This window comes from Drosophila rhopaloa, unplaced genomic scaffold (genome assembly GCF_018152115.1).
Source record: "Drosophila rhopaloa isolate 14029-0021.01 unplaced genomic scaffold, ASM1815211v1 contig_167, whole genome shotgun sequence".
Lineage (NCBI taxonomy): Eukaryota > Metazoa > Arthropoda > Insecta > Diptera > Drosophilidae > Drosophila > Drosophila rhopaloa.
In genome coordinates, this window is record NW_025335047.1 from 4,428,597 (window position 1) to 4,443,950 (window position 15,354).

Sequence of the window (15,354 nt, forward strand, 5' to 3'; positions counted from 1 at the left end):
GCCCGGACAATGGGGTTGGGCGGGAGCACTGAGAAAAGTGTTTATAAAATTTTAGAACATTTAAATGTAAAGGTTTTTATAGTGGTATTACAAACCACAATTCATATAGGTGGGGTTACTTAAAGAAAAGAAATTAGTATTATTAAAGTTTAATTTAATACAACTTCCAAGTATGTTTTTTGCATTTTTAAAAATATGTGTTCAATATTTTTCCGAGTGCACATAGTGATAAACCAACAAAGATAGGTCGCTCAGCCATTAAATTCCACGTGGAAATCGGTTGAGTCATGCCATATTAGTGTTCTAACCCTCTTTTACGTTTTATACCTCCTGATTTTGCCATTCTGCTCATTTAATACTGTGTGACGCGTGTTACAGATTTTCGATTTAGCACACACCCAGAGACATTTTTTTTGGGATCCCCTTTGCCCAACTAAAAATTAGCCTCGAAACAGAAATGGCCAAAAAAAAAAGTTTCATATTACATACAAGCAATTTGGCAAATAAACTGTCAGCAGCACTGAGGGATATAGAAAAAAAGAGAAAAGGGCGGGAGGCGTGTACTGTATATATACCGTGGTGGTATGGTACAGTATGCAACGAAGAAGATGCTTGGGCCAGCCATCGATTGAGCCCTGAATAATTCACAGAGCGAGCCAAGGAAAATGCCATGGCCCGTGTCCCCGGGGGAAAACGCAGGATAAATAAGGCAGCGGCCAGGGGTGGAGATTCCTGAATCCTGCATGGGCCCTCGGGGTTGGCCGCTCACATTACCTACCCACCTAAAATACTTCTTACTTTTCCCATTTCATGATTTTTTGGTTAGCCCTTGGAAAAATCCTGGGCATTGACTTTTTATTTTTCAAAATCCATTTCGTTATGCTAAGGACAATAAAGCGTGACAGGTAATTAGATTTAACTAATTTCGGTTTCTCTTTTTTTTATTGGCAATCAGTAACGCAATGAATGCCCTTTTTTTGCCATTTTGGTTAATAATTTTATTAGTGTTTCCCTTGTCAAAGTGGCGGAGTTGACAGACGATTGCCGCATTGCAACACTGGCGCCGTATATTTTTGTATCTGTGGGCCCGCTGTCCCTTTATCGGGATGTGTGTGCGAAAAGCAAATAATTAATAATTCATGCAACACGATTGACAGTGCGCCCCAGTTGAACTCGTTGGACCTGCCGCCGTTGGTCCTTTTTTTTTTGGTTCTACTGTACTGTAGTACTGAGCGTCCTTTTTATTTGTGGCACGCTCATAAATTTACAATTACACATGCCAGAGTGGAGCCGGCGGTGCGCTGTTGCCTCCTTTTGCGTTGTTTTTAATTTAATAAATTAATAAAACGGCAAACGTGACAACACTGGCAACACTGGCATCAAAGTGGCAAAGTGTTGCCATTTGCATTTTTAATGCACTTTACCCTGCAACTCGGCGCGTAAAAATAATTATCAACTGAATCGACGATGAGTTGGCGAAAAACAGAGAGACAGCGGGACGATTGCAGTGAAATTTATAATTGAATTTTCCCAACATGCGTGTCAACTCTGACACTCTGTCAAAATCACACCGTCTATTTCAGCTCCACAAATTCAATTTCACTTTCAATTGCAGTTAATTGCCAGCCCCCAAGCTAGAGAAGAACCAAAAAAAAAAAATTGAAAAACTGAAAAACTGGAAAACCAAATTTAAACTCCAGCACGGACAATTTATAAGTGCGGCAGAAAATTGTACTTTTCCTTTTGGCACACTTTGACACACAATGGCGACTCCGGAGCGGAGCAGCTCCTCACCTGCTGAACGCAGTTAACCCCAATTACGGGCACAAAGACCCGGCCCAGACAGACAGCCAACTAGTAGCTGGCAGTAGTTAAAATATTTAAGCCACAACAGCAGAGAAAAATGTAAGTAAGATGGAATGCTGCCGCAGGCATTAAAATAATAAGGATAAGGAAGCGGTTGTTAACCACGAAACCGCTCAAAAATGAATGAATGAAAGCCAGGCAGGAGAAGCCGGAGTCGCTTGTCCGGAGTCGCGTGCTCCATTCTCCGGGCGAGTGAGTGGTGACTCCTCGGCTCGTTCGGACTTTGTTCATTATGCGTTTCCTGTTTGCATAAGACCGAAAAACCCGTAGTAATTGTTCTCCGCCACTGCGGCTGGCAGCCAGCGATTCCTGAGTTGCCCCATTGTGCCCGGCGTTAAATTTCGAAAGTTTGCCCTGCCCTCCTGCCAACTGCCTTCTTTCTGCCCTGAGGCTATTTGACAAAATGAGAAAACGGAGCGACATGGAAAAAAAGTGAAAATTGCATTGCAGGGCGACAGGAAATAGGCGAGCGTTTCCATTTTCCCTTTTTATATTTTTCACTTTTAATTATGCAGCAAGCTAGATTTAAGTAAACTTTGAAGCGGATTGGTTTGAAAAATATACAACATTTTGCAAATGGAATTGAACAAATACTATTATATTATAAAATACCACATAGTTTAATTGATAAATATTTTAAAATAATTTATACTATAGTAGGGAAATGATGAAAAATTTGCTAAAGGATATTATTTCAACTTTAATTTTGTATTTCTATCTTTTGATTTTACTTTCGGATTTATTTATAACCTGCTTTTTGATTGATAATGAATTTTTTATAAGGTTTAAAAAAACTAAATTGTCATACATGTGCTTACAAATGAAAAATCAATTTCATTTAGTTTACTTTCAAATTTTCGGAATTCCCTAATGTTTTTCTCTTCAGGGGGCATTACTCAATGCCATCTGGCTTACGACTCCGCTTTAGTCATTTGTCCTGCCCCCCAACTAACCGTGTCCATACTCGGGGGCTAATGAATTCACCTTACCGAAAACTGTGCCACATTTGCCTGATTAGCTTCTCAGCTGTTGTTTCTCGTGAAGTTAATGCAACCGCCTTCGATCCGATACGATCCACCCACTGGCGACGGGCGACGGGCGATGGACGACGACGACCCACTTACACAGCCAACGGCTCTCGACAATGAAATATATTTTTAATCAAGCCAAATCGAATTCAAAGCAATACACCGGTGCCTCATTATTTAGGCAAATGTTCGGCCATTAACTACACACAAACACCCAAGAGTCCGAGTTTCGAGAGTGGTGACCCTCCCGCTCTGGGCCCAAAAATTACAACCGAAAACAAATTGACAAATGTTGCCACTTAATGTGCCGGGGATAAAATGTTAAACAATTTCGTGTTGCGTTTCGTATGCCAAAAATATACAAACTAATTAATAAGTGGAATATCGGGGGACGACGACCAAGGGAGTCAAGGGAATTGAATTGAGTAAGTGAGTGAGTGAGTGAGTGACTGCCACACGCTGGATTTCATTTGATTTTGTAAAAATTTAATTTCAACCAGGAATTTTTTCTTGGGCGGTAATTTTTCAACGCTGTCTTCGCAATGGAGTGACTCGCCGTGACTTCCTTCAGTTTGGCCAGGGAATTTTGCATTTTGTTTGAATTATTGCCTTCATTAAGACTGTGTTGTTGATTTGCCCAGCCCTCCGCGCGTTTTCCTTATTTTTCTGTGAGCGACAGCGTGACTCCACCTCCATCCGTCCCCCAGATATTTTGCGTATTTCCCAGAGTTTCTCCTTTGTTACACCTAGACCTGAACCAGACTGCCTTCTTCTCGGCCTCCCCGCTGTCCAATTATTTCGGTTGCGACTGTGACTGCTGCGACTGTTACACGTCGTCTTGAATGTTGTGACTCTGCACTTGACAATAAATTTTATTCAGCGAACTGGGGGGCTTGTATTTTTAGCTTAATTGTGAATGAAGTTGATCTGCCTCCTCGTCATGTGCCGACATGTGCCCACTCCCCCAAAATATCATTTTTTATTTCGCTTCTTTTTTTCGGTTCTGCCTACGCGTGTGTAATTGTGCGAAATTCATTCACATGGAAAATTTGCCAGACTGTAACCGCTGAAGTCATAATTATGCGAATATCTTCCCCTCTTTTTCGCAAGTCGGAAATGGCTTATTCTCGCCGAGCATTTGATTGGCATTGTGAGAGGCCATAAGGAAAGTGCTTTATTACTTTGGGTACTTGAAAATGTTCGTTAATTAGGGGTTATTGGCTAGCAAGTGTATGTCAAATTGTAAATTTAAATTTGGTGGAATCATAAAATAATATAACCCATCTAGAATTTCTCTCTTTGAATATTTTAAATCTTTTGATTTTTCTTAGCAAATAGATTAAGTGTTCCAAGTTTCTATGGCTTACTCGTATTTCCTTCATTTATTTCTTGCTTTTAGCAATTGTCTAAGCAGAGCATTACACATCTTGCTAAGCAGCTTAGGAAATAGTTCCTTCACCAGAACTTGGCCAGAACTAACCAGCCAAAGTATTCAAGTTGGAAGGCAACAACCAACAAAGCTGAACAAAGCACGAGAGCGAGTTGCCATTAAACCACTCATAACCCAGATACTTTAAGGGGGTGGTGGTGGTTGTGGGGTGGTGAAAAACAATAAGTACAAATGGTATGGGGATGCGGGAAAGTGGGAAAACGGAGGCAGCTTGTTGGCCGGTACTTATGCCAAATGCGTTTGCGATTTGTGTCAATAAACGCAGCGCAAAAGGAAAAAGCAGGAGAACTCCAGTGGCAGCAACTCGAGGAGCGAAAGAAATTTCTATTATCTGCGCAAAGTGTGCGCGAAATTGAAAATTGCAGGCTGTCGTCGTTCTAGTCCTCGTCCTCGTCATCGTCGTCGTCCTTCGAGCAGCAGTAGAAGCGCTCTAAATTTTCATAGCCATGCCAGTTGATAAACTCTAATATGACATTATGGCGAACGCAGAGCTTTCGGCTTGTACGCCTTGGCGTATGCCAGCATTTTGTGAAATTGCAATCGGGGTTCGAGTTCGCGGGGGGGATTGCCCCCCTCGCATCGGTGCATCCCGGCGATATTGCAACGGGGAAATTACAGTGGAGCGGGTTGTGTACATAGACAACAACATGGCAACAAGTTTACAAACACATTGCGGTTCCGCGCAAAAGTCAATTACCATTTTAACTGGCAGTCCTCAAAGCTGTTGTTGCTATGGCCATAGATATATCCTCCATAGCCATAGCGATATATCTATATGCCAAACTTAACCTGCAGCTAACGATTCGATGGGCGCATAAACCCAGCATTTCAGTCAATCAGTTGGTAATCGATTTCGTCTGGGTAGCATCGAAATCGAACTCTTTAGGCACTGAGAAAAATGGCTAAGATGTCGAAAAAATAAACTCTTACAATAAAATTGTATATTGTGTATATAAGGTCCTATTTTACAATTAAATGCTTTCTTTACAAATATATTCCCACTCAGATTAAGATTCATTTAAGATATTAAAATGTTTAATATTAATAGTTCATATTATGAGTTTTCATGCATTTCGTTGAAAAGGAAACCATAAAACCTTTGCTAAAAACGTTTATTTAATAAAAATAAATCCCAAAGGTGTAAGTATTTTGCTTTTGAAGAAAGTTTTCTTTCAGTGTAGTTCAGGTTTCCGTTCAGGTTCTGGTTCAGGTCTGTTGCTTGAGGTTAACAAATATGCGTCGACTGCTCCCGCTGCTTTTTACGCACAATTTTCCTTTGGCAAAGTTGGCGCGTTTGTCGAAATTGAATGTAAATATTTATTTTTATTTGCATCTGGATGCATGCGAGTGTGCGTTAGTATCTGTATCTGTATCTTGTTTGCCACTCGACATAATTAGACGACGTCTGTGCGAATCGGTCCGCTCATTCCGTCTGCGGTCTCCGATTGCAAATGATTGCAAACCCGTCATAGATTTACAATATTTACCCATGCAAATTGCCTTGAGCCACAGACTTGGACGGCGCGGGGTTATGGATAGGAAATTACGGGGCGTCAACCTTAAGCCGGGCATTCATAATTGAATTTTCATGTTTGCCACACTGCCATTACTATTGCTGCAGCATTTATGAGTTAGGAAATTCTAAAAAACCAGAATTATATATTTAACGATATGTGAGAGCGCAGTGTTTGAAAGGGGGAGGGGATGGAAAAATAACAACAACAAACGGCCAGACACGCAATGTTGGGCAGGTCCTGCAAAGAGGTCCTTAACTGCCCGTTTGCTTGTTTTAATAACATAATTGAAAAGTGCTCTGAGCAAGGTAAATGGAATGCAGACGGCAGTTGGCAGCTGGCTTTGATTACAGGGGGTGTGTGTCCGTACATTAAAGGATATACCTTTATATATATGTGTATAGTGTATAGTACTACCCCTATATCCTTAACTCGGGGTGTTGGTAATGGTGTCGATCGCGTGTTGTGGCGCCTTGTTAACAGGCGTTTGTCCTCTGTTTAAAAGGTTGAGGTTTATTAGCGTGAATCAATAGGCACGGGAAAAAAACGAACAACTGGCACGTAATTAACTGCAATTTGACTCGCGCGATATTGATTCGCACAGTCCTGCGCATTCCTTGATATTTTATTCCCATCTTTCTTTCTAGTGTCCTGCAAAACTTCGCCCGTTGAATAATGAGCATTCCTGGAGGGCTCTCTGGTGGAAAATTGAAACTATTTTGCATACCATTGGAAAGCATTTTAATTTGAATTTCTTTCCAGCAAGTGATCAGCCATGGACAAGGCGATTTCCCTCCCGCATTTCTCCCTAATGGCAGTTGCTGGCAACATTAAGGATAATTGTTGTAGTTAGCATGTACTCTGGCATTTATAATGTGCTTCATTTATTTCCCCATTTTTCCCCCATCCCCTCTAGTTTTTCCGCTGCATTCTCCACCTCATTCCCCATTTTAAAATACTTGGCTCGTTCTTTGCTCTGCTTTGCATATTTCTCTATCGCTAATGATAAAAATGTTGATTATGCATTTCTTTTTTTATTGCTTTTGGCTCTTTGGTGTTGATTGCGGTTGATTACGTTGGTTTTAAGGGAACAGGGGAAACATTTGTGCGCTTGTGATAAAAAGCGAGGGTGAGTGATTTTCTAGGTGTTAAAGGAAAACTTTTCACGGACGCTTTTTGCTGTCGGAGTTCTCTAAACATAAAATTTAGTTTGTCAGTCTGAATTAATTAGATCAAGGGTTTTGGATTAAAGATGTTTGACATTTTTGTTTTTAATACATATATGACTTCGGTGTTTCCTAACATGACTTCGGTGTTTCCTAACATACTTCACAAATACTGTTTTGTATTATATAGCTACCATGGGAAGAATCGAAAGAATTTTCATTAAAACCCGACCCTATTCCATTTTAAGTTCCAAAGAGTGAAAAATCTCTAGAGGGTTGCCCAAAATTCAACTCAAATTGATGGGCTAGAAGATCAAAAGAAACACTCATCAACATGCCATCATCATCGCTTCGGCCGCAATTCTAAAACCATTCCATTAGTTAACCCACTCATCTTTTCGAACCTCCACTAATTACAGTCAGTATGCCACGGCTAATTGCCAAAAAGCGAGTGCACAAGAAGAACTTATTAGGCAGGCTGAACTCGGCGGATTCGAATTCGGAGATTGCCTTCCATATCATAATTTCCAATGCCAACACTGCAAGTCAGTGCCGGGAGTTTGTCGATGGGCAGATAGACATAGAAACCGACAGAAGGGCGGCTGACGGACACAAACAAATTGACGTGCCGACACATCGACTAATGGACATGACTGCACTACAACGCGGGGAAATCCCTCGAACCCAGGCGGAAAAATGGGAGGGGGAAAAAACAAATTGTAAGCTCGCGCCACCGAAAATGATAGACAAATGCCAAATGGAAACGGGGAAAATTCGCGTTGCGAAAATTGCTCGCTTTATGGTAAAAATTGCATAAATAAATCATGTTCTAATATTGCACTTGCCCTTGCAACAATCTGTCAGAATGGGAGCGACGGCAGCACCCACAGGAAGCGGATGCGGATGAGGATGCGGATGCGGATGAGAGGATGGGTCTGGGGCAGGACCCATGCAGACAATGGATCCATAGATCCCGAAGCAGACGGACAATGGCACAGGAAGGGGTTTTGAAGGGGTTCCGTACTTCCTATGGCAATGTCAAGCCGTGGCGTGAATGAGTGCGCACAAAATGGCGTTTAAGGCCATAAACAGCAAACGAGTCGGCGGAGTTACAAGGGGTAGGGTTTCGGGGCGGCAGGAGGTTGGAGGTTGAGTTTAGACCCGTGGCAAACCAATCGATGCCTGGCCATAGATAGTGCCGAGTCATCTACTGCCGTCCATTCGTCCTTCTGCACTTGACAGCGCCCCGCTCGCTGACCAGGCCTGCAAACTGAAATGCGAACCCAAACTGGAACCCAGACCTCAACCTGAACCCTTTACCGGCGAAATGTACACTCGAAAATGGGGCTACAAATTATTTAGAATTTTAATGTAAAGTAAATATTGTAATTCTGTCATCAGTGGAAACTATATCCAAATAATTTGGCTTTTGAAGCTATACAAATGGTTTCTTATGTGGAAACTAGTTTTGCAGGCTAGCATTTTCCATTGAACACTTTTTTTTTCCCATTTAAATAATTACAAGCATTTTTTCTCAGTGCACTTGTACGAGTATCCATGTCGGTGTCTAGCGCTTGTCTGACAAACTGAATCGCCTGTCTGTTTTGGCGCTTAATTCGTCACTAAATGAGATTTTTTTCGGGTACGGTTCGGTGTATTTTTTGTTGCACTTCGCTCGTTTTTGGCCATTGTTGTGCGCCATCGAAATTGCTATTTTGGTAGCTGAACGAGTGAGTTTCTACTGCCTGGGCTGCTCCTGTTTCTGTGGCTTTGGCATCGCCGGAGTAGCTAGAATGGCTGGGCCATTTGAGGGGTGGTGGTGGTGGTGCCACCACGTTGGTGCAGAGTAGCAGGAGAAGTGGTTGGTTGGTTGGGTGGGTGGTGCTATCGCCTGGCGCCGACAGTTGCAGCCACTTTGCAATAACACAGCGTGAAATTGCAACGCCAAATCGAATCAGTCCGCACGGGAAATTCGATTTTTTGTTCGCTGTGTGCGAATGTGAGGATGCGATGCCACTGATGATGCTCCGCTCCTCTGTTTGCGGATATGGGGCTACTGCTGATGCTCGTCTATGCAGCACCACTACGGCTACTAGTCTTTTGCGGGCAATCAGACAGCAACAAATGCCAGACGGAAGGCCAAAAACTGAATCGCAATCGGAGTCGGAGTCGGTGGTTAGGATCTCGCGGGTGGCATAGAAAAAGCAGCAAATGCAATTTCGAGGCAAACGATTTTCGGTCAAAAACACTGTTGCTGAAGGCGACGTAAACATAAACAAAAGAGGAGATACTTCTAAAGCTCCACATATATATATACCCTTTCAAGTGACTTAATTATTACCTAGATTAAATTTCCACTTTGTTTTTAAGTGTTTCAATGAAATAAGAAGCAACAATTTATTTAAAATTCAATTTAATCTCTTTAACTTTTACAGTTGTTTTCAACATCTTGGTACTCAGACATTTATTCATTTATCCCTTCTTCCATATCATTGTTTTTTCTAGCTGTCCTTCAACTATCCATCAGGAGCAGGGCGAAATGAAATTACAAAATGTGTTGAATGTTCGTAGCATTCTTTTGTAGCATTTTTGCATGCCACCCACTCAGACTGACTGCCCCTCCAAAAACCCCATGCCCCGCTGGCATTGTGGCATAAATTGCTTATTTATTGTTTAAAATGGTTTCTGGTTGCTAAACGACATTTTCAGCGCTGCTGGCCATTGTTGTAGTGCGCTGTCTAAAAACAGGTGCCGAAATACACGTGTTCGAGTATCTCTGTATCCATGTATCGCACATGTTAAGCAGATTTCGAATGTCTACTATGAATGTGCGATGGTGAGTGAGAATGTGGCATTGTTCTATTCAAACTATAAAATTCGGATTGGAAATTCGCCGATTGCCGGTTGGTTTTTGGTGGCGCAGGAAACAATTCGAGGGAAATGGCAAAAATTGATGCTTGATGAAGCAGTAAATTAATTTGGACATTTTTCGATCCATTCAACTTGACATCTGTATGCAAAAATGCTGCTAAGTGGGATGTGTGATAAAATTTCCATAAAATGAATGCATGTATATTCATTTGAATTGAAATGAATGTATGTATCTTCATTTGCATATTTTAGGGGACGATTACTAAATGTGCTTTTGTGTTTTTTTATAGTAGTTTATATGTATATGATTTACCAAAATATTATATTTTGTATCATACATGTTACGTGTTGAAATTGCAGGCCTCATTGGGTGTCAAAAGCTACTCCACTTTGACAGCTTCAAAAATAAAACTTCGCGTATGCAAATTAAATGGAATTGTCCCCACACGACACGAGCCGAAAACCGTTAAGATCATGTCCCCTTAGCCGGGGATCATCCAATTTTGGCCAACTCCAGAGACGGCTTTGCCAATCAAGAGGAGCAACTGCATCGGCAACTCCAACAAGAGGGAAACTGCATAACGATATGCAAAATATGCAACACAGATGCCATATCGGCTGTCAGTCGTCAGAGGCAAAGTCGGAGTTGATTTAAGTTGAGTTGCTGAGTTGAGACGAGAGAAAGACGAAGAACGACGACTCCTGTGGCAGCCTCCTGTCGTTTTGCGCCCAATTACGCCTTCAAATTGAGTGATAAATGTCTCGGCGATGGCACATAAATAAACTTGAGTTAAATTTATTACACAACCCACACAAAGACTTCATAAAAATGCAAACTAAATGAACTATTAAAGGAGGCGGCATCAGTCCGCGGCGGCTAACATGAGAAAACCCCCCAGCAAAAGCAGCAGCAGAAAGCAGCCGAAACGGAAAACAAACAAACAAATGAAGGAGGCCAAGACGGAAAGCGTTCAGTCGGCTGAAGACAATTGAATTGCATTGGCATTGGCATTGGCAAAGAAAACAAACAAGGGGAACCAAACAGATCGGAACGGACGGAACGGAACTCAACTGAACTGAGCTTGGACTTGGTGTGAGAAAAAATGCAAATAAATGCGCAAATAAAATGTGCAATCAAGTCAGAGATGGCGACGGGCGAATAACAGCGACAACCGGCGACTGAAGCCGGCAAAGTGTGAATGTTGCGCATGCGCAGAAAAACGCAAGCAGTAGGGGGTTAAGAGGGGCCCCAGCGAATCCCACCAGCAACCCAGCCAAGTGCGCATCAATTAGGCCGCCAGGAACGGAACGGCAGCACGAACTGCAAAGCCAGAAGACTGACCAAAAGATAAAGCAATGCCACAGGAGGAACCCCAATCGCCAAGTTCCAAGCTCCAGAACACTGAACACAGAACGCAGGCAGCATGCAGCAGAAGCAGCCCCACAAATGAATAAAACGTTTAGATAAACAAATACAGAAGAATGCTGAAATGCTGTTAAAAGCTACAAAATGAAGTGGCCGTTGGCGGCAATGCAATGTTTACACTGGGAAAGTAAATCGGGCTTTAATTACCAGACCGAAACGAATAAAAATCGTCTTGTGAAGATCACCTTTATGGGTCGTTGTAAAAGACAATAAAAAAATAATTGATTCGAAGTGGATACTTCTTTTTGGAATATTATAAAAATGTATACACATTTTAAGCATGTTGATACAGTTACAAAATTTCATCAGAGGAAATTATACAATAAAGGTGATTTATTTTGGCAACAACCAGTCTATAATTCTTCTTGCGTAATTTATGTTTTAGTATTAACGATTGAAGTAACTTTTACATATATATCATATTTCTTCTACTTGCAGGGCTTTTGTGAACCCCTGTCTATGACCTATTTTTTTATTCTTAGTGTACCTGTATTGGAACTAAGATTGGAATTGGGAACTGGGCTCGGGATTGGTATTGGGGATATGTATTGGGATTGAGCCTGCTTTCGTTTCGGTTTGGGACCTCCTCCCCGCCCCCTTTGTTTGCCACAATTTCAATGAACATGCGCGCACACAGTTGAAGAGCAAACAAATTTATTACGCGCCGTTTGAACAGCGCATAAATTTTAACCCATGTGCGAGCGGCGACGGCATGGGTTAAGCAGCGGCAGGGAGGGGGGTCTCCAGCCAAGTCACGGCTGACCAAGATTAACATACTCCGGCGATCCAAAGGCGGTGGGGGGGCCCGAATCTCTGACTGAGAAAGAGACGGGGAACACGGCCAGCGAAAGAGACAGACAGAGGGGGCCAGTGAAAGAGACCGGTAATCGATCGACGACGGTTGCGTGCAACTTGCAGCGTGCGTGATTTACAAACAGCGCCACATTTGGCAAACATTTACGGGGCCGCGAAACTTGTCTCGATGGAAACTACGTAAAACGATTTAAAGCTGAACACGACCAATTTGTGGATAGTCGTTGGGCCGGACCCTCAGACAGGGAAAGAGTTATAGGGCGAAAGAGAGGGGTAGAGACCCCCGCTGATGGGGCACTGGGATGCTGTGTGCCACACATTTCTGATTTCGGGGATTTATGTGCAACCCTGAACAATCGAATGTTGATTTTTCTGAATCGAAACTCACACAACGAAAAATAAACCCTATTACCATATTAATGTTTTTCATCTTCTTTGTTCTCTATTAATGTAATCTGGCATCATATCAATATCAGATATTTGCATATTTACGGTTTAGTGTGAAAAACAAAAATTCATAATTCGATATGTGGGTCTTACAAACCGCTAGTTTAATGAAAAAGTTGTTGGCATAAAAGAGGAATTTTCATTTTGTTTGCTATTATAGTACAAAGTATTATAATAGGTAATTTTAATCTATAAAATTTTATTCTTTTTATGTCTTATTGAAATTTAGAGATTCAAAAATTATATTTACATCAATTACCTCATAAAATCATTTTCTGTCTAAAGTTATGAGTTTCTTAAATCACATAAGATTATAATTCTTCACCATATTAATTTTCTCACTGCATTTCTCACTTCGCCCACCTTCGTGTAATTCAATAGCTTTTAAGGCAACTAATTTCCAATTTCGTGAAATAAATATATAGAGTTAGTTGGCAGATTAAATTTCCAATAAATTTTGCTGTCCACAAAGTCATTTACAGTTTCACAAAGCTTTTTTTTTTGGAGTTTTGTAGAGAAAGATTGAGAGCTGCGGGACCTCACACTTGAAAAAACATGCAGCGCTGTGACATTTCGATTTATTTTTATTGATTCTCAAAGGGAAGTGTGGGGGGATCGATTCGGAGGAGGGGAGGGAGGAGGAGAGGTTGGAGGTACCGAGGTGGCGATGCTCTGAAATGCAAGTCAGGCGCCGATGGCACGCAAGTGATCATCACACCTTGATAAAGAGGAGGAGGGCAGGGCTCCCCCATCTCAATCTCCGGCAGGAACCCCAACCCTAAAACGTATCGAATTTTTATTGAAATGCAGCCAAGTGCAGTGGTATGGGTGCGTATCTGTATCCCCATCTCGGTGGGTGTATGTGTGTGTGCGTGTTATCTGTGAACTGCCCGTGCATTTGTTACTTTTATGCTTGATTTATTGACTTTATTTTATGGCCGCTTGATTGGACACTAAATGAGTTTTTAAACTCCCTACGTAGCGGGGCGGGTCTTATCAATTTTTGATTCCTTTTTTTTTTTGTATTTCATTTGTGCGAGTTGGAAGTCGGTTTGTATTTTCGGTGGAAGTTGAAGTCACTTACGTTTTACATTTAACCCACGTTTCGATTTTAATGTCTGACAAAACGTTTCGATATGGCCTGAAGAAGGTTTGACTTTTTGTTGGATGGAACAACTTACCTGAAACGAACAAAGAGGGAAGAGAAATGTTAATTAAATTGTGTGTTTTTTTCTCAAGTCTCTGTAATTGCAGGTAAAATAAAAAAGAGCTTTAGGGGCTACAAATGAGGTTCATTTGATTGTCCAGCGATCAATCAAAGTTAAGTGGTCGGATGAGAAAGTTTGAGTCGCGGAATGCAGTGTTTTATAAAGGGTTGCGGCAGATAACTTTTGCGATTGAAATATGTACTTTAATTTATATAGAAAGCTGATATTTATTTATTTATTTGTATTATTGTTTATTACTTTGTTATCTCATTTACAACACAAGTCATAAACATGATGTTTCAAGAAGGATTTATTGATTACAGTGTCTTGTAATTGTAAACATATATAAAAATATATGGATTTAAAGTTACCTGTTTAACTTTCTAAGCGCTCCTTACACCGGAAAACCATTAAACCATTATTCAACAACCTATAACTAAGCTGTCCAACTTAGCCGCTGATTGACAGACAGCCGTCCTAAAGCCCCGATACGCACTGTATCGGTCCTCACATCACCGACTACAACTCGATTTGAATATGGCCCACGCAATGTAATTACAAAACGAACATCAAAGTCGTGCACAGACATAGACATTCCCATTTGCCTCCATTTAACCCTCCACTGCCTACAAAACCTACAGACACAAAACATGTTAACTATAATTAAACATAAATATCAACAGCAACACAAACAACAATCGACAGCAGAGCAGCGTGAATAGCAAAAATGTCCATCAAAGTCTGCTCTCCAAGCAAATGACGCAGAATTCTTTTTAATTAAACATAAAATTACTTTGGCGCTGCCACAGACGAAGAAGAAGGAGCAGGAGATAGTGCTGCTGGGGCGAATAAATCAAATGAAATCTACTTGGGCAAACAACTCTGTGAAGTGGGAACTTGGAACTTGGCTGGTGGTTTCGGGGGTATCGGGGGTTCCGACGGGTTAAGGGGAGGGGGGCGAGGAAAATATATAGTGGGGACAGCGGGGTGCCAGTCGGTTGGTTTCGTTCAGTCTGCGGCACGTAATAATCATTTACATGAACACTCGCATAAATGTCACGTTGCTGCGATTATAAAAATAACTCGAAACTCCAAACTGCGGAGGAGAGAAGTCCGGGGCTGACTGGAACTTCGGTTTGCTCTGCCCGATGGCAGTCATAAATTAATGAATTTTTATTTGCTTATGCAATGGGGAAAATTGCAGCCGCGCCCCACTGCCCCCATCTATCTATATACCTATCTATAGTAATGAAAGCATATCCTGCTTAAAAAAAAAAAAAACAGAAAATAAAGAGTCAGACGGGATAGACCAGGTGGAAAAATTCAATTTCCAGGCATACGCCGAGCTGCCTCCGTAGCCGAGGTTGAAGCTGGAAAACAAGTTGCATCCGCAATTAAGTCATCAAGTTGCAATTATTGCCATAAAAACGAACAAAACGCAGGCAGCGCTGCAAAAAATGTGGCCACGCATGAACGTGAGATGCTGCCGAGCGGCTGAGCCTGAGCTCTGACTTTGGGATTGGGTTTGTGCAAAAAAAAACGGGGAATAATCAGTAAAATGATCC

At 41.6% G+C, this 15,354-nt stretch overlaps 1 protein-coding gene across 1 annotated transcript in view; it reads right to left on the bottom strand.

Annotated features, from left to right (window-relative positions):
• Nucleotides 1–15,354, bottom strand: part of LOC108044192 — a 156,725-nt gene that overhangs the window by 77,466 nt on the left and 63,905 nt on the right.